The 24,011-nt window shown below is 42.6% G+C and overlaps 1 pseudogene; it reads right to left on the bottom strand.

Moving 5' to 3' along the window:
* LOC126208564 (prostaglandin reductase 1-like) overlaps nucleotides 1-24,011 on the bottom strand; it is a 32,073-nt pseudogene that overhangs the window by 1,578 nt on the left and 6,484 nt on the right.

Genomic DNA, 24,011 nt, shown 5'->3' with positions numbered 1-24,011 from the left:
GTTACTTGACAGGACCGCATTACTGCCGAGGATTATCTATCATTTTCGCTGATCAGGTCCATTCCATGATACACTACTGGCCATTAAAATTGCTACACCAAGAGGAAATGCAGATGATAAACGGGTATTCATTGGGCAAATATATTATACTACAACTGACATGCGATTACATTTTCACGCAATTTGGGTGCATAGATCTTAAGAAATCAGTACCCACAACAACCACCACTGGCCGTAATAACGGCCTTGATACGCCTGGACATTGAGTCAAACAGAGCTTCGATGGCGTGTACAGGTACAGCTGCCCATGCAGCTTCAACACGATACCACAGTTCAATAAGAGTAGTGACTGGCGTATTGTGACGAGCCAGTTGCTCGGCCACCATTGACCAGAAGTTTTCAATTGACGAGAGATCTGGAGAATTTGCTGGCCAGGGCAGCAGTCCAACATTACCTGTATCCTGAAAGGCCCGTGCAGGACCTGCATCATGCAGTCGTGCATTATCCTGCTGAAATGTAGGGTTTCACAGGGATCGAATGAAGGGTAGAGCCACAGGTCGTAACACATCTGAAATGTAACGTCAACTGTTCAGAGTGCCGTCAATGTGAACAAGAGATGACCGAGACGTGTACCCAATATCACCCCATACCATCACACCGGGTGATACGCCAGTATGGCGATGACGAATGTCTGTGATGCAGCGTCAAGGGTAACCGCAGCCATGGTCTCCGAGCTGATAGTCCATGCTGCTGCAAACGTCGTCTAACGGTTCGTGCAGATGAATGTTGTCTTGCAAACGTCCCCATCTGTCGACTCAGCCGTTACAGCCATGCGGATAAGAAGCCTGTCATCTCGACTGCTAGTGATACGAGGCCCTTGGGATCCGGCACGGCGTTCCGTATTACCCTCCTCAACCCACCAACCCCATATTCTGCTAACAGTCATTGGATCTCGACCAACGCGAGCAGCAATGTCGCGATACGATAAACCGCAATTGCGAAATGCCTTTATCAAAGTCGGAAACGTGATGGTACGCATTTCTCCCCCTTACACGTGGCATCACAACAACGTTTCACCAGGCAACGCCGGTCAACTGCGGTTTGTGTATGAGAAATCGGTTGGAAACTTTCCTCATGTCAGCACGTTGTAGGTGTCGCCACCGGCGTCAACCTTGTGTAAATCCTCTGAAAAGCTAATCATTTGCACATCACAGCATCTTCATCCTGTCGGTTAAATTTCGCGACTGTAGCACGTCATCTTCGTGGTGTAGCAATTTTAATGGCCAGTAGTGTACAATGTTTGCTCCCACTGACGTGTTCCAGGACAAGAATGTCCTTTTCCAGGACTGGTTATTTGGGCACGAGAAGAAATCGCCGGATCTCCCATGGCCACCCCAGTCAGCTGAAAACCATAGGGGATCAGTTTTTATCCATTGCGAGACGACTGAATGATATTTTGCATGCCAGAGAATTCTTGACAACGTATTAGCGATAGATTGTCCTCTGTTTTTGGTGGTTTGTTGTATTTTTCCACTATCTGTATCGGAAAGGTCACACAGATAGTTTGCTGCATTGCTAACACTGCAGAATGTGAGATGAGGAGATGGAATCACCACAGCAGTTTGGCACCGGATGGATTAATACCATGACAAGATAGTGGTAGAATCCGACTTGATCCAAACAGAGAGGTGGCTATAATGAATCCAGGCGGAGGTTACGTATTAGCAGAGTGTCACTGCGAATCTTCAGGAACCAATTGCTTGCAGATGGATTTCATCGACTACACGAAACCACAAAAAAGGCAGTCTTTCACGATGTAAACGCAAGTAGAACAATAAGTCGCGTTCTGTGCTGTTCAACAGTGAGTCTTGCTTGTGGCTGTCAGATCAATGTGTCTGTAGACTATCTGCTGAAATATGTGAGGAAGCAGCTATTGGGTACAAGAACTGATCTGATTTACTATCCATTGAAAGGGTGGCTTACTGCTCGACTGTATTTTTCCTGATTGGCGAAACCTGCTGTCGTACCATTCTGAACCAGTGTACCAAATGGCACACTCCAGCAGGGCAAACAGGAACCAACAGCGCGGTTTACACCACAAAAGCAGTGAGGTCTGCGCGGATTCCCGATAGACATACCATAAACTTGATCCGACAAACATTGAGCATGTCGGGAGTATGATGGGGAAACGTATAATAGCAGCCTCCAGCCAGTAACAGTCATGAACTGATACAGCCGGTGTTTCTGGCATCCAAGAAATTTGTAAAGATGAATTTTGTCATTATCAAAACAAGACGACGGGAGCTCCATAAGCAGGAAAGTGCAGGGAGAGCTGGAATCCCAAAACCGATCATCAGTGATGCAAATGCCCATAACAGGAAAACGTTTTAATGAAGCCTTGAAACCTGGACTTTGGAGCAATGGAAGAGTTATTTGATCTGATTATTCTTGTGGAACACTGTTTCCAAATTCTGGCCGAGTTTACACCTCAAGAGTGGAACATGGCGGGAGTTCGGTGATGATTTGGGCAACAATATCACGGTATTCCGAGAGTAATATGTGTACCCTGAAAAGTCCCATTACTGCCGAGGAGTATGTGACCCTTTTGGTATTCAGCTCCATTCTACAGAACAATGATGACGATTATGAGGATGATGATGATGCTTTGTTCCAGTACGACAGGGTCCCGGTTCACACAGCTTATATACTCCAGGATTTGTTTTGTGAGCATGAGGATGAATTGCTGCGTCTCTCCTATCCATCACAGTCAACCGATTTCGAAATTATTAAGCCTACATTTTGAGAGAAAAGTGTTTGATCGCTATCCGCCTCTATCATCGCTATCTCGGCTTGCCACTATTTTGAAGGAAGAATGGTATATGATTCCCTTGAAGACCATACAGGACCTATATTTATCCGTAACGAGACGACTGGAAGCTATATGGAATGCCAACTTGTTTACTACATGGTAAGGTGTTGCGTTTGTGGTGTTTCCAGATTTTTATCAACCCTGTATTTTCAATATCAATATCAAAACAAGGTTCGTTTCAGAAAATATAGAAATGTGAAAAGCTTTCAAAAGAATCAATGAATTTCTAATAGACTGTAAGCTACCGGTATAATCATCATCTGTTAAGCACTCTGCATATACTAACGTATATCATTGATCGTTGTTATTGGAAGTATAATGAAAAAAAAAAGCCACACTGCACAACAGTCGTTACCCTGAATATGTCTGACAATTCATTGGCTCATCGCTTTAGGCAACACACCACCCCTCTCCCCACCCAATCCGAAGTTCGTGGTCTAGCGGCTAGCAGCGCTATCTCTAGATCACGGGTCGCGGGTTCGATTCCCGGCCGAGTTGGGTATTTTTTCTGCCGGGGGATTGGGCGTTTGTGTTGTTTTCATCATTTCATCATCATCCTCATCGTTAGTGATAATGGTTAGTTTGGACTGTGAAAAAATTGGGCCTTTGTACCGCCGCTGATGAATGGGCAGTTGAGAGCCCCACAAACCAATGATTGTTATCTCCCCACCCTCCTACTAGCTCCCTAAACTCAACTAGCCTCAAGTATTTTTAGCTGAAAGAAAACTGTCCTAGCTATAAATCAAAATTATTTCCTAATCTCGACTTTAACAATGATTTATGGGAAAAATTTCAAGATACTAAGGTAACATGAAAATCTTCTAGATATACCCAGTTGAGAACCCTCTTGTCTAGCTCTCAGTTGACTGACTTTGGCTGCACGTATGGGATCTCTACGATAGGCAGAAATCTGAAACAGTCAGAGGCAAATAAGAAAAAAGAAGTCAGTTTGTTGTCAACAATTACTACTTGAAAGTGACTGAGGATTATCTGTCTGCACCACCCGCCCTGGATAGAAGCTTGAGGATGATTAACACTTGTTGCCTTCTTCTTTTGGTCGTTCATATATTGACGCTAAACTATATACAGTGTGATTCAGCTGCCCCTAACACTGTTATTTTATGCAACCCGAAATGTTATAGGTGGCTTCGTAAACCACGAGCGAGATTTTCATATTTTCTCGCTCTCTGTTCGAAAACTATTAGTCCTATGGAAAAAATAAACAATACCTTTTTGTAGAAAACTCAGTGTTATCGCCAGAGGCCGTAGTTTACGAGTTATTCGAGGCGAACGTAAAAAAGTGACCTCCAAACGCACTCCGTCCCCACTGGTTAGGATTTCTAGTTTGTTGTTCACCATAATCCTATCAACCACTGTACGAATATTTGCGATTGCACGGATTATTTCCCAAATTCGTCAAATTTCGGTCTTAACTAGCTCGCATCATTACGCTACCGGATTAGTCGAGCACTGAAAATTGTAAAACTGACGTTTGTCTAGGTTTTAACTAATACTTTTGTGGATTCTAATATTATACGATAAGCAATTACACAGTTGTATTCGTCAGATCTTCGTACTACAAAACTACTATGCTCGTAAGGTGTAAGATTGAATCGAATTCTTAGAGTCATTAGTTTTAGAGCAAAGTTTAAAAAAGTCATTTTTCTTCTGCTGCTCTAACGGCCACGTTAACGAATTGTCCAACAATACTGGTGGCATAATCACCCAATCAATAGAGATCACAAAATGTCGAATATCGAGAATAGTTTGTGTAGTCGGAAATTTTTGTACAGTGGTAGGAGGGAGTCCCAAGAGCAACATAGCAGAAATCCTAAGTCGTGAGGGATAAGGGTGGGGTGGAGGTGCGTTTGAAGGTCCTTTTTGAACGTTTTTGTTGAATAACTTAAAAAATGTAGCGTCTAGCGAAAACGTATGTCAGGGCAAAATTTAACTACATTAAAATGGCTACAAAAAGGTACTATACTTTTTCTTTGCGAGCATAATCGTTTCGCGTAGCAGTCAACAGAATATAAAATGTTTCAGAACAAAAACAGTCTCGGTTGCGAAATCATTTAATGTCAATGAGGTGTTTCACTATTTTGGAGCATCATCAGATTGTAAACAAAAAGAAGAAAAAAATCAGTTACATACAAATGGAGGAAAAGAGGATGCTCCTATCTTGCACTGCTACGCAGACAGTGTTAACTAAATGAATAAAGTAAAGTAACAAAACATTAACGTAAAAGTATCTAGATAAGTCACGCATCAATCATAAAACCACATATAATGTAAAACAGACACCAAGATAACCGGATATACACTGAAATTCCAAAGAAATTGGTGTAGGCATACATGTTCAAATAGAATGATACGGAAACAGGCAGAATACGGAGCTGCAGTGAGCAACGCCTCTATAAGACAAAAAATGTATGGCGCAGTTGTTATATCGGTTACTGTTGCTACACTGGCAAGTTATCAAGATTTAAGTGAGTCTCAACGTGGTTCTTACAGTCGGCGCACGAGCGATGGAACACAGCATCTTCGATGTAGCGACGATGTGCGGATTTTCCCGTACGACCATTTCACAAGTTTACCGTGAGTTTCTGAAATACGGTACAACATCAAATCTCAGACGTCGCTGCGGCCAGAAAAAATCCCGCAAGAATGGGGCCAACGATGACTGAAGAGAATCGTTCAACGTGAGATAAGTGCAGCCCTTCCGTAAATTGCTACAGATATCAGTGCTGGGCCATCAACAAATAACAGCTTGAGAACTCTTCAACGAAACATCATCCATTTGGGCCCACTCGTGTACCCTTGGTGACTGCGCAATATAAATGTTTACGCTTCGCCTGGGCCCCTCAACACAGACATTAGACTATCGATGACTGGAAAAATTGCCTAGTCAGAGGAGTCTCGTTTCAAATTCTATCGCGCGGATGGACGTGTACGGGTACGGAGGCATCCTCATGAATCCATGGACCCTGCATGTCAGCATACAACACAATGTGTTTATGATTCATGTAAATTTTATATAATTTTTTGCTGTAAAATTTTCGTATATTGATACTATATTTATTATATATGTAAAGTGAGCTCTACCGGAGTTTGAACTTCTTTGCAATGTATGGGAATAGTGTATGAAAAATACTAGGTACATTGTTCATTACGTTAAATAATTTTCTGATGATATTTTGTATTTAAAGATATTTGTGTGTGTCAACTGTTCAAGTTGATGTAAATTTGATAATTTAAGGAACAATGTAAGAAATAAGTGTTATGTAAAAGCCAGTGTGCTTTTGTTTGAAACGAAAGTGGTTCTGGGGAGTGGAAAAAGTGGCAAGGGCGAACTGGCGCGCTACCTAGAGCAAGCGAGGGAAGTAAGTCACCCAATAGGCAGCGGTTCAGATGGTTCAAAAGGCTCTGAGCACTATGGGACTTAACATCTGAGGTCATCAGTCCCCTAGAACGTAGAACTACTTAAACCTAACTAACCTAAGGATTGATGGTCATGAAGTCAATGAAGTTAAGGAAGTCTGCTACCTAGGCAGTGAAATAACCAGTGACGGACGGAGCAAGGAGGACATCAAAAGAAGACGCGCTATGGCAAAAAAGGCGTTTCTGGCCAAGAGAAGTCTACTAATATCAAATACCGGCCTTAATTTGAGGAAGAAATTTCTGAGGATGTACGTCTGGAGTACAGCATTGTATGGTAGTGAAACATGGACTGTGGGAAAACCGGAACAGAAGAGAATCGAAGCATTTGAGATGTGGTGCTATAGACGAATATTGAAAATTGGGTGGACTGATAAGGTAAGGAATGAGGAGGTTCTACGCAGAATCGGAGAGGAAAGGCATATGTGGAAAACATTGATAAGGAGAAGGGACAGGATGATAGGACATGTGCTAAGACATGAGGGAATGACTTCCATGGTACTAGAGGGAGCTGTAGAGGAGAAAAACTGTAGGGGAAGACAGAGATTGGAATATGTCAAGCAAATAATTGAGGACGTAGGTTGCAAGTGCTACACTGAGATGAAGAGGTTAGCACAGGAAAGGAATTCGTGGCGGGCCGTATCAAACCAGTCAGTAGACTAATGAGCAAAAAAAACCTAAGGACATCACACGCATCCATGCCCGAGGCAGGATTCGAATCTGCGACCGTATCGGTCTCGCGGTTCTAAACTGAAGCGCCTAGAGCCGCTCGGCTACACCGGCCGGCTAGGCAGTGGTGATGGAAGCAACACCTTTATGGAGCAGGAGAATCTTTGTGTGCAAATTTGAACAAAAATGCCTCGTATGAAGATTGCAAACGGCTTACGGCATAGCTGCGAGTTGTTGGGCCATTGTATATAGAACTGACCGACGCCAAGGAGAGAAATTGAGCCCATACGGCAAGGTAGTTGCATGCCGTACTGTGGGTCGTGTAGCCGCTATAATTCTTCGCCACACGCAAGCCAACAGTCAGCAGATAAAATTTTTTGGTGTTCTACTTTTGTACAGCGTGAACCATTAACAGAAACTGTGTTTCATTAGTGGATAATCATTATTGAACTTTAAAGAAACTGGCTCACGTACTGCTATATAGGGTTCCTTCCAGGTATTTGATAAACCCAAGTATCCTGTTTTGGACTTATGAAGTGCCACCTTAATATAAAGAGGAACCATTTAAATTGTTATTGTGTAAATAATGAGAGTAATAGCTTTTGACAGTAAATTTCCAGTAATAAAGACGTTTTCTTGAAATGAAATGTGCAGTACAAACGTTTGTGCTTTAGTATCTACGTATTTTAGTATTTAAGTTGGTTGGCTATAGAGAGTGCTTTTCTAAAGGTCCCCACTGGCCAAAAACGTTTAGCCACCTTGAAATTATCTACTGGTCTCTTCTCTCTTTTAAAAACGTAATGTTTAAGGGTGTAGTGGTCAAAAAGACATTCCAGTGTCTGCACCGACATAGTTTACATGGAGCTACATTTATTTGAAGAAGCAATTTAAACATTAGCAAGATACCAGGCAAAATTCATACTTCTGTTTTACCAACGCTTCACTGCTTCATTTACTGGATAGGCTGACGACCGTTAGTACATATTTGAAACTACTAAATGAACTTGGAAGTGAGTTGTCCTAGATTCAATATAATACTACGCGCATTCATACTGCGTTTCTTTCTAACCACTGGGTACGATGTTAGGAATAGACTTGAATAATCTGATTTACTTATCCATTAGATACAACACACGGTCAAATCCTGTGAAAAGAGTAACTCTACTGATTAGCTTTTCCTATTCACAGGATTATCCTCCCGCAGTGTACTTTATTTGGTAACTAAATTAAGTTTGGTAAGAGGGCTACACGTGGCAACATAGAGACAGAGTTGTCTGTTATTTGGGTAAAAGCATACTGCAGGACTATAGTAGTGGTAAGGTTATAAGCAGGGGCTGTTCAAGCTGGTGGAGGCTCTGTAATGGTGTGGGACGTGTGCAGCTGGAGTGATGTAGGGCTCCTGATACGTCTAGGTACTACTCTGACAGTTGAAAGGTAGGTAAGCATTCTGTCTGATCACCTGCATCCATTCATGTCCATTCTGCATTCCGACGGGCTTTGGCAATTCCAGAAGGACAATGCGACACCCCACACATCCAGAATTGCTGCAGAGTGGCTCCAGGAACACTCTTCGCAGTTTAAACACTTCCAGTGGCCACCAATCTTCCCAGACATGAACATTATTTAGCACATATGGAATGCTATGGAATGTGCTTTTCAGAAAACATCTTTACCATTTCGTGCTCTTACAGATTTATGGATAGCCCTGCAGGATTCATGGTGTCGATTCCCTCCAGAACTATTTCAGACATTAGTCCAGTGCATGCCACGTGGTGTTGCGGCACTTCTGAGTGCTCGCGGAGGCCCTACACGATGTTAGGCAGGTATACGAGTTTCTTTGGCTCTTTAGTGTATAATTCATCCGTTATGAAACTTCTGAACCATAAAGTGGATCTAGTGAAAGGAGAGTAACAGCCAGAATAACACAGAGAAAGTAGAAATATGTGGCGGGCAAATAATAATACAGAGAAAGTTCAAACATGTGGCGAGAAAATATTGCACGATTATCATACGTCTACATTTTATAATTTATGTTTCTTCATTTCCACGACAAAGAATATTTCTTTCTCTTGTTGGCGACGCATAAGACTGCCCCAGATCAAGGTACCATGACGTTATATCGATTCAGAATGCATACACTATGGATGTAGACGTAGTAGAAAATTAAGTTGTTTTACTCCATGTGACGGAGTTTTAATGACATATTCTTATTTGTTGTTTTTCGTGTAATTATTTTATCTATTCTTTGTGCGTTATATGGGAGTGTTTTCATTTTATTTTTGGGTTTTATGCGTCTCTGCATTTGTTTGTTCATATGAATTTTAAGTACTAGTTTTAGACTTTTCTTTTTTGAAAATGTGCCATAAGCCGTTCACGCGCGCCACCTGGGTACTTCTTGCCGCACTATACGTGGCTCCTGTATCTCAGTTCGTCACACTAATGTTTGTGTGCGGTTCGTACCACGGTTTCATAAGCGTTGCCCTATCTTGTACTGCTACGGCGGAGTAGGCTGGTGCGCTCAAGGTAACATATATTCCCTATCTTATCAGTCTACCTAATTTTCAATGTTGTACGGTAGTATCTAAAATGCTTCGATTTCTTTCTTTTCCGGCTTTCCCACAGTTCATGTTTCACTACCATATTTTTCTGTGCCATGACCTTGTCGCAGTAGTAACACTTGTTCCCTCCAGATTACCGAAGTTAAGAGATGTCGGGCTGGGCTAACTCTTGGATGAGCGACTATCCGGTCTGCCGAACGCTGTTGGCAAGCGGGTTGCTCTCAGAAAAACCGAGGTGCTACTTGATTGAGAAGTAGCGGCTGCGGTCTCGTAAACCGACATACGACCGGGAGAGCGGTGAACTGACCACATGCCCTCCTTATTCGTATACAGTGACACCTGTGGCCTGAGGATGACAAGGCGGCCAGTCGGTACCATCAGTACCGTTTAACCTTCATGGCCTATAGGGGGGGGGGGGGAGATTGTATGTCACTGTGCTCCAGGCCTACATTCTCAGAAATTTCTTCCTCAAATTAAGGCCTATAATACTAGTGGAATTCCGTAGACCAGGAATACCTTAGTCTGCTGTTGATGCCCCCCTTGCTCCGTCCGTCATGCCTAAGTAGCAGCATTCATTAACGTCACCCATTTCGTGAACTTCAATCATGATGTTTTCTCGCAGTTCTTGTTTCTGCTGCTTGCCATTACATCTTTCTTTGATTTGCTCTCAATCCATATTCTGTACTCATTAGACCGTTCATTCCATTGAGCACATCATGACATTATTCTACATTTTTACTGAGGATGGCAATGTCATCAGTGAATCTTATAATTGATGTCTGTCCACCTCGGAATGTAATTCCGCTGTTTAAATGTTCTTTTATTTCGTCATTCCCTCTTCGATGTCCAGAACGAACAGTAGGGCGAAAGACTACGTTCCTGTCTTAGATCCTTTTCAATCCGATTACTTCGTTTATGGTCTTCCACTCTTATTCTTACATCTTGGCTCTTATACATATCGTACAGGGACTGGCAAAATAAGGTGAATACCTGTACTTCCTTGGGAACGGCTTATTAATAAGGCGTTGGACCCCCACTTGACCGTGATACAGCTGCGATTCTTTTTTAAATACTGGCACATAATGATATAATGATTGTATAGTCTCAGTGGAATGTTATGCCACTCTTCGATCAGAACCTATATTCTAACTCCTGTAGTGAGGAGGGATGCGGAAATCTGCTCCGGAGTCTGTGCTCCAATACCGCCCACAGAAGTTCGATAATATTCATGTCCGGGGGGACTGTGCTAGCCAGTGAAGAAGAAATTTGCATCCTCCTCATACCGTACTGTCCTGGCTGTGTGAATGGGTGCATTATCGTCCTGAAATATGGCATCGTCGTTGGGGAACATTTGATCATGGGGTGCACCTGTTCACCTAAAATGTTCACATAATCGTCGACTGTAACACGGCCACTGAGAGTAATGGTGGGACCTGCAGAATACCATGCTATGCTTGCCCTCACCATCACACTTCCACGTCCATGTTTAACCGTTGGAATGAAGCAGTCAGGATTGTAGGCTTCTTTCGGCGTTCTCCAGACGTAAACCCGGCCCGATTTGGAAACAACGAAAACGTTGAGTCGTCAGACCGTAAGACGTGTTTCCACTGATCAACCGTCCAGGATTTATGCTCCTGACACCACGTTTTGCTCTTCTTTGCGTCGGTTGTCCTCACTGATGGTTTCAATATAGCAGGTCGTCCATGAATATTCGCTTCATGGAGTTTTCGGCGGACCGTGTCGATAGATACGGGGTCTCGAAGATGGCTACTGAGCTTTGCAGTCACTTTAGCCGCCGTAGTTTTTTGTTGTTTTGACGCAATGTGTGCTAGCGCACGACGATCTATGATATTTAGTTTTGATTTGCGCCCACTATTACGTTTACACGATGATGTCTTTCCATGTTTTGTGTAGATTGTCATAACTATTGAAACTGGTGCTCTCGAAACATCCAATAAGTTGGCTGTCTTGGTTACTGCTGCTACAGCTAATCGGGCCCCCACAATCAGCCCTCTTTGGGACGGTGTTAGGTCTTTCGTTTGCACGTTGACCTCGGCGTCTGAATGCAAATACGAAGTGTGCACTACTCGTAAACAACACTGCACTGATGCCCAGCCTGTATTGAACACGCACTGTCCAACGCGACACGTGCTTTTCCCGCGTTGTTGACCGTCAGACACGACCATCCCATTACTACCACTGTTCACATATTTTGCCTCTCCGCTGTGTATTGTTCGTCTTTCCCTATAGTTTATCCCTATCTTTTTTCACTCTCGTTACAGGTGCTAAATACAGCTACAGTTTCTGACGTAGTATGCGTCAAAACGTACATGAAATTATTTGACGTCTGTGACATGAATTGCCCGGCAAGGTGCGACAGTTAACCCACTTTCAAAATCCGTTGACTGTGTTGTCTGCAATTAGAGTCGAACCAATTCGACGCGACAGGACCTAGTGGAAGATTCACCTACAGGTCCTGACACGTATCCCACCTAGTGCAACTACGCCACGGCGAGTGTTACGAATCGAAACGTGGAGTAAGAAACTCTATCTGAGTCTTCTGGTGCCTCGCAGGCTGGAGAAAAAGTGTTGTACATGGATGCTAGTGAATCTAAGAACATACGACGCTTCCTTGTCGGTGGCACAATCTAGTGACGTCACATCAAGGAACGCATACTGTAAACAGCCAAAATGGCACGGTTCTTCCTCAATACGACAAGATATTTGAAACGCCATTTACAATGAAGTAATTAAAAAAAAAACAGAAATACTATGATTACACATAGAAACCAGATATACACTCTAATACATGAACACAAGCCAGATGCTTTGTTGACTGAACCTGTGACCAAGAGACATTGTTAGTTAGGAAATTTGAAAAAAAAAAATAAAAAAAATGTTTTTTACCTTCATATATATTGACGAAAAATACACTCTGATCATTACAACATCCCCATTCGAACAGCATCGGCTGTCTAGCCCATCAGAACAACTGCACACGACATGCTCACAACTATTCATGGCAACCTCAGAACTCCTACTGCCCACAGCAACTTCTGAACAAGCACTGCCAGTGGAGCCGGCGGAATAAAACTCTTTGGCGCAATCTCTGGCGCCTTTCAGCATACTTCGCTATGCCATAGAGGTGGCGCACCATCTTTCTGGAAAATGAAGTTCTCTGGTTCATCTTCCTCCAACTGAGGGAAGATCCATTGCTCAAGTGTATCAAGGTTAGATGTGCCAGCTACAGTAGGTTCACGAAAAAAGAAAGGCCCATAAACTTTCCGCCAGGATACGGCACTTTAGAGGAATCTAATTGCCTTTGTACCACCTCGTGAGGATTTTCTTAGCCCCAAATGCACATATTGTGAGTGTTAACATGTCCACCAAGGTGAAAGATCGATTCATCACTGAAGACAACATGATCCAGAAAATCTCCATCGTCATGAAACAACATTTAGTTTGCAAAGTTGGCACGTATTCCATGGTCTGCCGGCTTTAGAGCTTGTAATAACTGTAAACGGTAAGGATGTAGTTGTACGCGTTTTCTTAAAACTTTCCAAACAGTCGACACGAGAACTTGTAATTCACGACTAGCCTTCCGGGCTGATTTCTTTGGGCTGCGAGTGAACGACTCTCTCCATCGCTCAACAGTCTCTTCACGAACTCTTGGTCGTCCTTTGCTCTTCCTTTTACAAAGGCAGCCAGTATCTTCAAATAGATGATACCATCTACGAATGTTATTATCACTTGAAGGATCACAACCGGACTTCAGCCAGAACGCACGTTGCAAAGTAACTACACATTCGGTCTTTGCGAACTGCAAAACACAAAACGCTTTCTGTTCATTACTCGCCATCTTCACTACTACCGCGGTCTAGCGGATTGCGGCTGAAACATTGCTCGCTGCGCATGTGCACTGTTTCCAAACACAACTGCTTGAGTTGCTTTTTCATTCGACGTATCATTTATAACTGTAAGTTAAATGTAATAAATACTATAAAGCGTTAAAACCCCAATATTCATTTATAAACACCATGTACTGCAGCGCACTTAAAATGAATGGTATCATTTCAGAAAGAAATAGGAAAATATATTAAAGTCCATGGTGGAGCGCCATACATCACCCCTATAGAAGTCAGGCGATGTCAAGTAGCATCATACAGACGACGAGTTTAAGGCTATCTCGTGACAGATATATGCTGTTACGGCCCTGCTATATGCTAGCAGTTATGGCACTAGCTAACAGATATCACTATCATACAAGCAATAAAATCGTAAAAGGTTAAAATAAAGTGTTTCTGTAAATAATTTTTATGTGCTCCTAATATTATGTGTCCTGTTAATTATTGCTCATTTACTGTGCTTGATTATTAGAATACCAGAAGCTATAAATGTGAGGTAACGTAATATGTGTATATTCTCATTTCTATGAAATGAATGAATGATAGCGCTGGAACTTATGACTGGATGATGTGAGTGAGTCCTACGCAGCCGAGAAATTTGGTATGGGTAATTCGGCAGCTGACCGTGGTGGTGAAACGAGAAGCATACTCAGACAACAGTTCTATTAGGCAAGGAGGGGATTGTTTTGATAGGTGTGGGTTTTCAATTATAGTTCATTTAATAAATAGGTTTAAAAGATATTAATATTGTGAGTGGTTCAAAGTAAAAGAGGCAGTGTAGTGGCTGCCTTTAATGTATCTTAGGCAATCAGAAGTAATAGCGTTTGCGCGCATTCTCTGTGATAGGCAGCTGCTTTGGATAGTCTGATCACATTCGGATCATGATCGGACGCATTTACATGGAGCTCTGAAACGATATTTTAATTTTGCGGAATTATGGTCTGAAATCGATCGCCGAATGTCGAAAAGTGCTTACCGGCTAAAAATAAAGTTGAGTGAGGAAATTCTGGATATTTTATGTGAACCGTCACTTTCTGTACAACTGAAATCGGCGTAGAGGGTTGTAAAGGTCTCGAAGAAGAACTGACTGTTCACAGTGACAGCTTTGTGTAATACTGATCGAGCTTTCTATCTCATAAACAAACCTATATTAATTTTCCGGTGACTTTTTAAGACGCATACCACAGTGTACTTTTAAGCGTCACTGTGGTTATGTGTGAATGTTGACATTACAAATTCAAAATGTATTACGATTTGGCATTAAGTGTGTATCTGATAATTGAAAATCGGAAATTTCATGCTTCGATAAAATTTTTCTGGGTTTGTGACCGCATTGTCAATATATATAAAAATACTGACGTTTCGATCCCTGTTGTAAGCGACCTTCTTCAGAGTGTTTTTGTTTACTGTAAACAAATGCTGTCACAAACCCAAAAAATTATTGAGTGTGATAATGACGGCAGAAGCCTACTCTTATATTTGTACTTCGACTTCATGGCATTTAATAACTAGTTAAACTTGGAATAAGAAAATATTTGATGCACTCGTTTGGTACGTGTAGTACGACTTGTTCTGCTTCAAACTGTCCATTCGAGGAAAGATATTTGTTTTATAACACGGTAGGGGTGTGAGCTATGGAAGACAAGAAGAGTGGAACCATTTTTTGTCCGTAAGAAACAAACCTAGAAGTTGGAATTTCTGCTACAGGGCTGTCTAGAGGCAGACATCTGAAATGTGTTCCAAGACACAACTCCCTTTCGTGGTCATGAATAACCCTTTATAAGAGATATATTATAGAATAAAATGTGAGAGATAAACTACATAATAAGATATCATAGAAATGCTGTGGATTCAAATTTTTGTTTTCATTCTGTAAGTGTAAAAATATGAATTTCCTTCTGCTGATGTGCCACAACCAGTTTTGAACTATCTCTTCCATCGCAAGGCTTGGGATGTTTTGGGCCCTTTAACGAGGCATACTAACGGGCAGGCAAAGAATTCTGGACAGGTGGACGGGTGGAGACAATACTTTGAGCATTTGCCGAATGCTGAGATCCTGAACATATCTTCCCAAAAGGAAGAAGAAATTGAGGCAAATCAACATGATGTTGTTAGAGCAATTAAGAAACTGACGCAGAATAAGGCAACAGGAGAAAATAGGGTAGTGGGAGAGTTGTTGCAGGCAGGTGGTGGAATATATCAGAAAGGGGTATATGATATCATAATTATGGAGAAAGGAAGAAGTCCCAGAAGAGTGCAATTCAGCTACCATTATCTCGCTGCACAAAAATTACAGTAAAAAGAATTGTAGTAATTATAGAAGTATTTCTCTGTTATGTGTGCCATGTAAAGTGTTATCATTAATACTTCTTGAAAAGCTAAAGAATTATGCTGAAGATATTGTAGGAGATTTCCGCCATGGTTTTTGGGTAGCAAGATTAACCGTGGATCAAATTTTCACTATGTGACAAATCTGGGACAAGTGCTTAGAATTCAGCCATCGGTTCCTGGTAAGGTATGTAAATTTTTAGAGGGTGAATTATAACGTACATAGTGAAGTATGTACCACGTCCTGAGCGAGCTTCGCATACCAAGGAAGTTAGTTAACTTGATGAAGGTATAGCCAGCAAAGACAAAAGCCATACCAGGGGAGCTTTTCAAGGAATTCAGCATCAGGAGATGTGTCAGACAAAGGGATGCCATTTCACCACTGCCTTCTACTTATTTCTAATTTGGTCCTGGAGAAAGTAAAATGAGAAATGAAAAAAGACGGTGAAGGGGTGAAGTTAAGTCCAAGACCGTATTTGTTGGGATATGCAGACGGCATTGCAGCCAGATCGGAATCAGAGGAAGTGATGGCAGAAGCCAAGTAGTACTTATGAAAGAATGCCAACAATATTGGACTAAGGATTAACCATAGAGTACTTATGAAAGAATGCCAGTAATGTTGGACTGAAGATGAACATGGAGTAGATTGAATTGATAGAAGCATCCAGAGAAGCCCCTAATGATGGACGTTTCCAGAGGAGACCCTAATAATGCACCATTACAGGTTGAAATATGGAATATAAACGGAGTGGGAAATTTGAATTACTTTGGCACCTGGTTCAACCGTCATAATGACCTAAAACAAGAAATTAATCAACTTATTTTCAATGTATCTGAAACGTAGTTCAGTTTGTAGCTGATAATGCAATCAAAAAACTGTATCAGCTAACACCGTACGTAAGGCCCATAATGAAGTGATACTATTGTGTCTCACTGTTTAGAGGCACAAAACGCGTGGGTGTTTTCAGCTCGTTACTAAATGCAAATAAGTAGGAGGCCGAGTTGGTAGGAGCTGAAGGAGGCCAGGATGCAATAATATGCGGTACGGCAAACTGTTAAAGAGAAGGATTATTATTCAAGAAACACATAGTACAATGAAAATTACTTATCTTCAGTAGTTTGTAGGACTGCAGCTACGGCTGTAACTTACACAACATATTCTCAGGGACTAAGCCTGATGGGCCCTCCTCAGAGAATCAATGCAAACAGAACTGGCTGAGGGCCGATTATGAAAGCGCGTCTGCCTAGGTTGAAATCTAGCTAAGAAGAGAACGAGGCACACTCCAGTTCCGTCGTGCTGCACAGCCCGCTAGAGTGGGCTGTGCTCGGCAGACGACGGGCTGCCAACCTTGTACTGGCGCGGCGTTAAGAACCACAAAAAGCATGTGAAAATGCCGATTTTTTAAAGGAAAATGATGACATGGATTTTTGGACCAGAACGTGAAGAGAACACGTGGAGACATAGAAAGAATCAGTAACTAATACCTAATGAAAGTACCGAACCCCGTGCAGAAAATTGAAGTGCAAGAGAATAAAATGGTAGAGCACATAGCCATGAGGCAGGTACCTGCCAGGTTGAAGCTGTAGTTGTGGGAAAATATGACAACTCGTCCAGCTGGATTACCAAGGAAGTGATAGGAGGATGAACTGGAAGAGGACCTTCAGCAGTTGGGTGTCCACGAGAACCGAATCCAAAGTGCACAAAATCATCTATGGAGGAACACAGTAAGGTCGATGAACGATCTTCAGGGTCCATGACCGTCGATGAGGAAGTGTTTAGTCTTCGGAAGATGTTGAGTGAAAGAGGCAGTTACGTAATGGGGAAAACATACAGATTACCTTCAGGTCAGATCCAGCGATGCCGATGTCCTTGCAGCCCTTGATGCGCGCTATCTGCCCCGCTATGGAGCCCACGGCGCCCGCCGCGCCACTGACGACCGCCACCTCCGCAGGCTTGGATCGGCAGATGTCGAGCAGTCCGAAGTAGGCGACGCTCCGGGCATTCCCAGCACCCCCAGCGCCAGCGACGGCGACAGGTCCCCGTAGTCCGGCAGGCGTGCATCGCCGGCAGGATGTCGTCAGGCGCCGGCGTCGGATCGACCACTGTGCGGTCGCGCCAGCCCCAGGTGCCGACAACGTGCCGTCCTACCGGGTGCTCAGGCGATCGGCTATCAACTATACGTGCCACCTGTAACCAGACCGCAGACTTATCAGCAATCAGTCAGGAGTGGAAACGTTCACTCGTTGTAAGCACTACGAGGAGAACATTTTCACCTCCAGAGATCTCATTCCTATGTAGCATAATATGGTGTGTAGCCTAGGTAATAGCCTCAGTGTAGGAGAGTTTGCTGATTTGCTTGCAAGGGAACCTCCCCATCGCACCCCCCTGAGATTTAGTTATAACTTGGCACAGTGGATAGGCCTTGATAAACTGAACACAGATCAATTGAGAAAACAGGAAGAAGTTGTGTGGAACTGTGAAAAAAGAAGCAAAATATACAAACTTAGTAGTCCATGGGCCATATAGGCAACATCAAGGAGAATGTGAGCTCAGGAGCGACGTGGTCCCGTGGTAGCGTGAGCAGCTGGAGAAGGAGAGGTCCTTGGTTCAAGTCTTCCCACCAGTGAAAATTTTACCTTCTTTATTTTTGCATAGTTATTATCTGTCCGTTCGTTCATTGACGTCTCAGTTCACTGTAATAAGTTTAGTGTCTGTGTTTTGCGACCGCACCGCAAAACCGTGCGATTAGTAGACGAAAGAACGTGCCTCTCCAATGGGAACCGAAAACATTTGATCGCAAGGTCATAGGTCAACCGATTCCTCCACAGGAAAACACATCTGATATATTCTATACGACACTGGTGACGGCATGTGCGTCACATGACAAGAATATGTTGTCGACCCACCTAACTTTTACACTTGGCGAATGGGTAAAAAGATTCTTCTACCTTGGCCGATTTAGGTTTTCTTGTGGATGTGATAATCACTCCCAAAAAAGTGATGAAAACATAAGAGTTTGTCACATAAACTGAAAATAAAAAATTAAAGTTTTCTCTCGATGGAAGATTTGAACCAAAGACCTTTCGTTCCGCAGCTGCTCACGTTACCATGAGACCACGGCGCTTCTGCTGTCCTTGTGTCCTTGATGTTGCCTATCTTACCATGAACTACTCAGTTTGTATATTTTGCTTCTTTTTTCACAGTTCCACACAACTTCTTCCTGTTTTCTCAATTGATCTGTGTTCAGTTTTTCAAGGCCTATCAACAGTGCCAACTTATAACTAAATCTGAGGGGGGTGCGATGGGGAGGTTCCCTTGTTAGACATACCCTGACGTTTTCCACTGACATCAGCAGCTTGCATACGAGATGATTAAACATGTAAACGAAACGGAAAGAGATGTTGTAAGAGTGAACCTTATAAATTGAGAAAAAATCGATTTGTGCAAACAATTTAAGTGTTGACGAAGGAGTCCACAGGTGAACAGCCGGGTGTAAGTATCTAACGGGCATAATATTTCGGCAAGCGACTACACCGCCGTCATCAGGTCCGCTGACGAACCTTCGACCATAGATACTAGTAGACTGGCCTTGCTGTGCAGAAACTATAGGGCTGGGTGTGGCTCCAACATAAACCACGTGACTGTTGGCAAAACGTGGTGGGATTTCAAATCAGCGGTCTGCCATCCTATGTTTGTATCGTATTTTACCCACATTTCTCAATTGACTACCAAACGCTTGCAGCAAAAATTACTTTTTTATTTGCGAAAAATTATGTCAGAACTACATGTGGCCTGGAATTTGTTCACAGTACCATTTATAAAATCTAACAAATACATCGAATGCCCCTCTGGTGGGCAGCGGGACGAAATTACTATAAACTATCGATTAAAGTAAAATGTCGTTAAAATTCTTTTAAACAGTAAGAGTGGGCTCGTGTCAAAACTTTAAATATGGGATTTGCCGCGTTTTGAGCTCTAGTCACTTATAAAAGAAAATGGGATATGGGAATTATGTCAACTACAGGTGCCAAAATTGTCGACTTTAGGAGCAGGTCAATTTTAATCAATTTTAGGTGCACTTCAAAGGTTTAGTTCCTACTATTTATACAAAAGTTTAAACTATCAGTTTAAAAAAATGATATTTTAGATGAAAGGTGAGACTTTGAAGTTTCAGAAAGTAATTTTGGAGCCTACATTTATTTAATAGTACTAGAAAGTAGAAAAAAATTCTCTTCATGTGTCGACTATAGGTGCTCTTACCTTATTATAACCTCACTTGTATATACAAAAGGCGTGTATGTGCAGATGGCTTAAAGTTTTTTCCGTTTCAGGGCCTGTATCCAAAGCTGCCTTCGGTTTTCATCCTTAGTGAACCTATGAGAAGGAACGAGAAACAGTTATATTTACTTCTGTAACCGAATTATCACAGATACTTTCCAAAATGTGATATGTGTCAGACTTGACAGGCCTCACTTTCAACACTTTAAGTTACGTGATACTCTATTTCAATTGCAAAAATCATATAAAAGTCACTTCATCAGATTTCAATAAACGGATCTGCACTATCATAGAAACACACGTGAAATGTAATGCCATTTCCCCCGACAAAACGCTGAGTACAGCTATAAGCGCAACACGAAACAACCATGTTTTGCCAACATTCAAATGACTTTAGCCCAGAGATGTTGGAGCCACGAAAATGACGTCAGGGCCAGTCTATTATATTTATGGTCGAAGTGACGAACCGACAGCTGAGGCGCCAGGGCCGGGCTTTTATCTCCTCCACCTTCCAGGTGTTCCGAATGTGGTTCACGACCAGGCGTGGGCGGTCCAGCATCCACTCCGCTCACGGTTAGCGCGCAGGGGCGCGTGCTGGCGGCGTCTTATTAGTATCTCTGCCTATGCCCGAAGTCAATTCCTGGTAGTATGTCTTCTATCTCATTTTAATGAAATTCGAGAAAGAAGGGATCGCACTACGAAAGACTTAGAGAACTGGGCGCGGATCACATTCGGAACACCTCGACGGTAGGAAAGGGGCGTGTGGAGAAGATAAAACCTGGAGCCGGTGCCTCAGCGGTCAGTTCGTCAACACACCTGATGATGGCAACCGGCTTTTTTGCCGAAACATTGTGCCCGTTGGACGCAAACACCCGGCTGTTCACCCGTGAACCCTTTCGTCATGAAGTACGCCAGAGGAAATTGAAGAATCACAATTAAAGTGTTAACTCAATGTCAAGGGAATAAATATAAAAGCTCTCAAAACCAGGAGAACATGGCACCTGCCACGATCGACTAACATAGAACTTCTACAGGACGGTGGAATATCCCTTAAATTTGGGCTGCAGACATGCGTGCTCGCATATCTGAAGGAACAATGCATCGGACTATACACCATCAAATACAGACACCTGCACTAATGTACGATAGGCGTGCAATAAGCAAAGCAACACTTTACGTTTGAAAAAAGCGGAATTTGTTGTGGAACTTCGAGGAATATCCCCGCTTCAGCTCATATGGTTTCATGAAGTTCCTAATCTGACCGCGCTACACTAGCCTTTAAAATGGCGTCTGTAAAAGAGGTGCGTCGCAAACAGAGAGCTGACATTGAGTTTCATGTGGCGGAAAACCAGAGCTTCACAGATATTCATAGGCGCTTGCAGACCTATCACTGTACAAAAGCACTGTCCGATGTCCGCAAGCAGATCGGCCACACACAGCTGTGCCTTCTGCAACGTTGGAACATGTGGGCACTCTCATTCGAGGTTATTGATGGATCACAATGAAACTCCTTGCAACACAACTGGAAATGTGTCCTCATGGTGCAGAGATCAAATGTACTGTGCTACTCTCAGGAAACTGAAAAAAACTATTTCAGCTTATTTATCGCCACAAAAATCCAAACCAACTTCTCCTTCTCCACGGTGATTCAGAGCCTCAGACAAGTCTGCGCACCAGAGAGGATGTCACAGAAGTTCATCGGAGTGTTCTTCCTCATCCGCCCTACAGCACGGATCTCGGACCTTCCGTCTTCCATCTGTTTGGCCCGACGAAGGGCGCACTCCGCGCGGAGCAGTCAGTGTATGATGCAGTGAGCCATGACTCCGACATCGATCAGTAGAGTGGTGTCATGAGGGCATACAGGTTCTCGCAGTAATATGGCGCAAGGCGATCGCATTGTACGCTCATTACACCTTTTGTAGACAGTTCTAAGCAAAGAAGGGAAAGCAGAAAGGTAGAAGGAGTATACAGAGGGTCTATACAAGGGCGACGTACTTGAGGACCATATTATGGAAATGGAAGAGGATGTAGATGAAGATGAAATAGGAGATATGATACCGCGTGAAGAGTTTGACAGAGCTCTGAAAGACCTGAGTGGAAACAAGGCCCCCGGAGTAGACAACTTTCCATTAGAACTACTGCCAGCCTTGGGAGAGCCAGTCCTGACAAAACTCTACCATCTGGTGAGCAAGATGTAGGAGACAGGCGAAATACCCTGAGACTACAAGAACAGGGAGCGAAAGGCTATTTACAATTTGTACAGAAACCAGATGGCAGTTACAAGGGTCGAAGGGCATGAAACAAGGGGGGTGGGAAGGGAGTGAGACAGGGTTGTAGCCTCTCCCGGATATTATTCAATCTGTATATTTAGTAAGCAGTAAAGGAAACAAAAGAAAAATTCGGAGTAGGTATTAAAATCCATGGAGAAGAAATAAAACTTTGAGGTTCGCCGATGACATTGTAATTCTTCAGAGACAGCAAAGGACTTGGAAGAGCTGTTGAACGGAATGGACAGTGTCTTGAAAGGAGGATGTAAGATGAACATTAACAAAAGCAAAACGAGAATAATGGAATGTAGTCGAATTAAGTCGGGTGATGCTGAGAGAATTAGATTAGGAAATGAGACACTGAAAGTAGTAACGGAGTTTTGCTACTTGGGGAGCAAAATAACTGATGATGGTCGGAGTAGAGAGGATATAAAATGTAGACTGGCAATGGCAAGGAAAGCGTTTCTGAAGAAGAGAAATTGGTTAACATCGAGTATGGATTTAAGTGACAGGAAGTCGTTTCTGAAAGTATTTGTATGAAGTGTAGCCATGTATGGAAGTGAAACATGGACGATAAATAGTTTGGACAAGAAGAGAATAGAAGTTTTCGAAATGTGCTGCCACAGAAGAATGCTGAAGATTAGATGGGTGGATCACATAACTAATGACGAGGTATTGAATAGAATTGGGGAGAAGAGGAGTTTGTGCCACAATTTGACAAGAAGAAGGGATCGGTTGGTAGGAAATGTTCTGAGGCATCAAGGGATTACTAATTTAGTATTGGAGAGCAGCGTGGAGGGTAAAAATCGTAGAGGGAAACCAAGAGATGAATACACTAAGCAGATTCAGAAAGATGTAGGTTGCAGCAGGTACGGGAAGATGAAGAAGCTTGCACAGGATAGAGCAGCATAGAGAGCTGCATGAAACCAGTCTCTGGACTGAAGACCACAACAACAACAACGGGCAAAAGAATGGGGAATAATTTAGTGTACTGGAATCCTGAATGAAAACAACCTGCTTAAAAAAATTTAAAAAAAGGAACTAGCGTTACTTATTGCGCGCCCCTCGCATTTCATGCCAGAGATAAGGCAATATGACGAAAAAGTCACATGATCGGGCGAGCACTATAGGAAGCATACAGTACGAAATACAGAGATTTTGGTCGGTCGTGCATGTGTGTTCGGATATCCGAAGTGTTAACAACATTAAGTAGAACAACTCTGCTTGCTCTTGCATGTGATGATTATGAATATCAAGTGAAACTACAGATTAGTGCAACTAGTTATTACTTTAAAGTTATCTAACAGTTACATTACATCTCTATTCAACCGTTGCATTAGTTCCATATCAACTGAAGCTATAAATTACTGTAATCTGACGTATTTATTATTCCTTCCAGAATGTGTTTCGGAGTACTATACGCTACATTATGAGCTAGATTAAGGCAAGAATGTATGGTAGGTATGACGTTTGATCAACTGATCTTTCAATCGACACAAGGAGCTTTTCTAGTAATAATTAACCACATACGCTTTCTGTCAGATGAACTACGCATTTCTTTGATAAACGTTGCTTGCTTCTCTTTATATAAAGTGTATTTGTCGTCAATACAATTGGAGAGGCAGCCTGTCCCTACTGATGGGTGGGTGTTGCTAGAGTTAAACCAAAAGACGTATATACAATAAATCCGTCTTAATAATT

The sequence above is a fragment of the Schistocerca nitens genome, chromosome 1 (genome assembly GCF_023898315.1).
Source record: "Schistocerca nitens isolate TAMUIC-IGC-003100 chromosome 1, iqSchNite1.1, whole genome shotgun sequence".
Classification (NCBI taxonomy): domain Eukaryota; kingdom Metazoa; phylum Arthropoda; class Insecta; order Orthoptera; family Acrididae; genus Schistocerca; species Schistocerca nitens.
The sequence above is the reverse complement of the archived record's forward strand: the minus strand, read 5'-3'. Positions and strand labels throughout refer to the sequence as shown.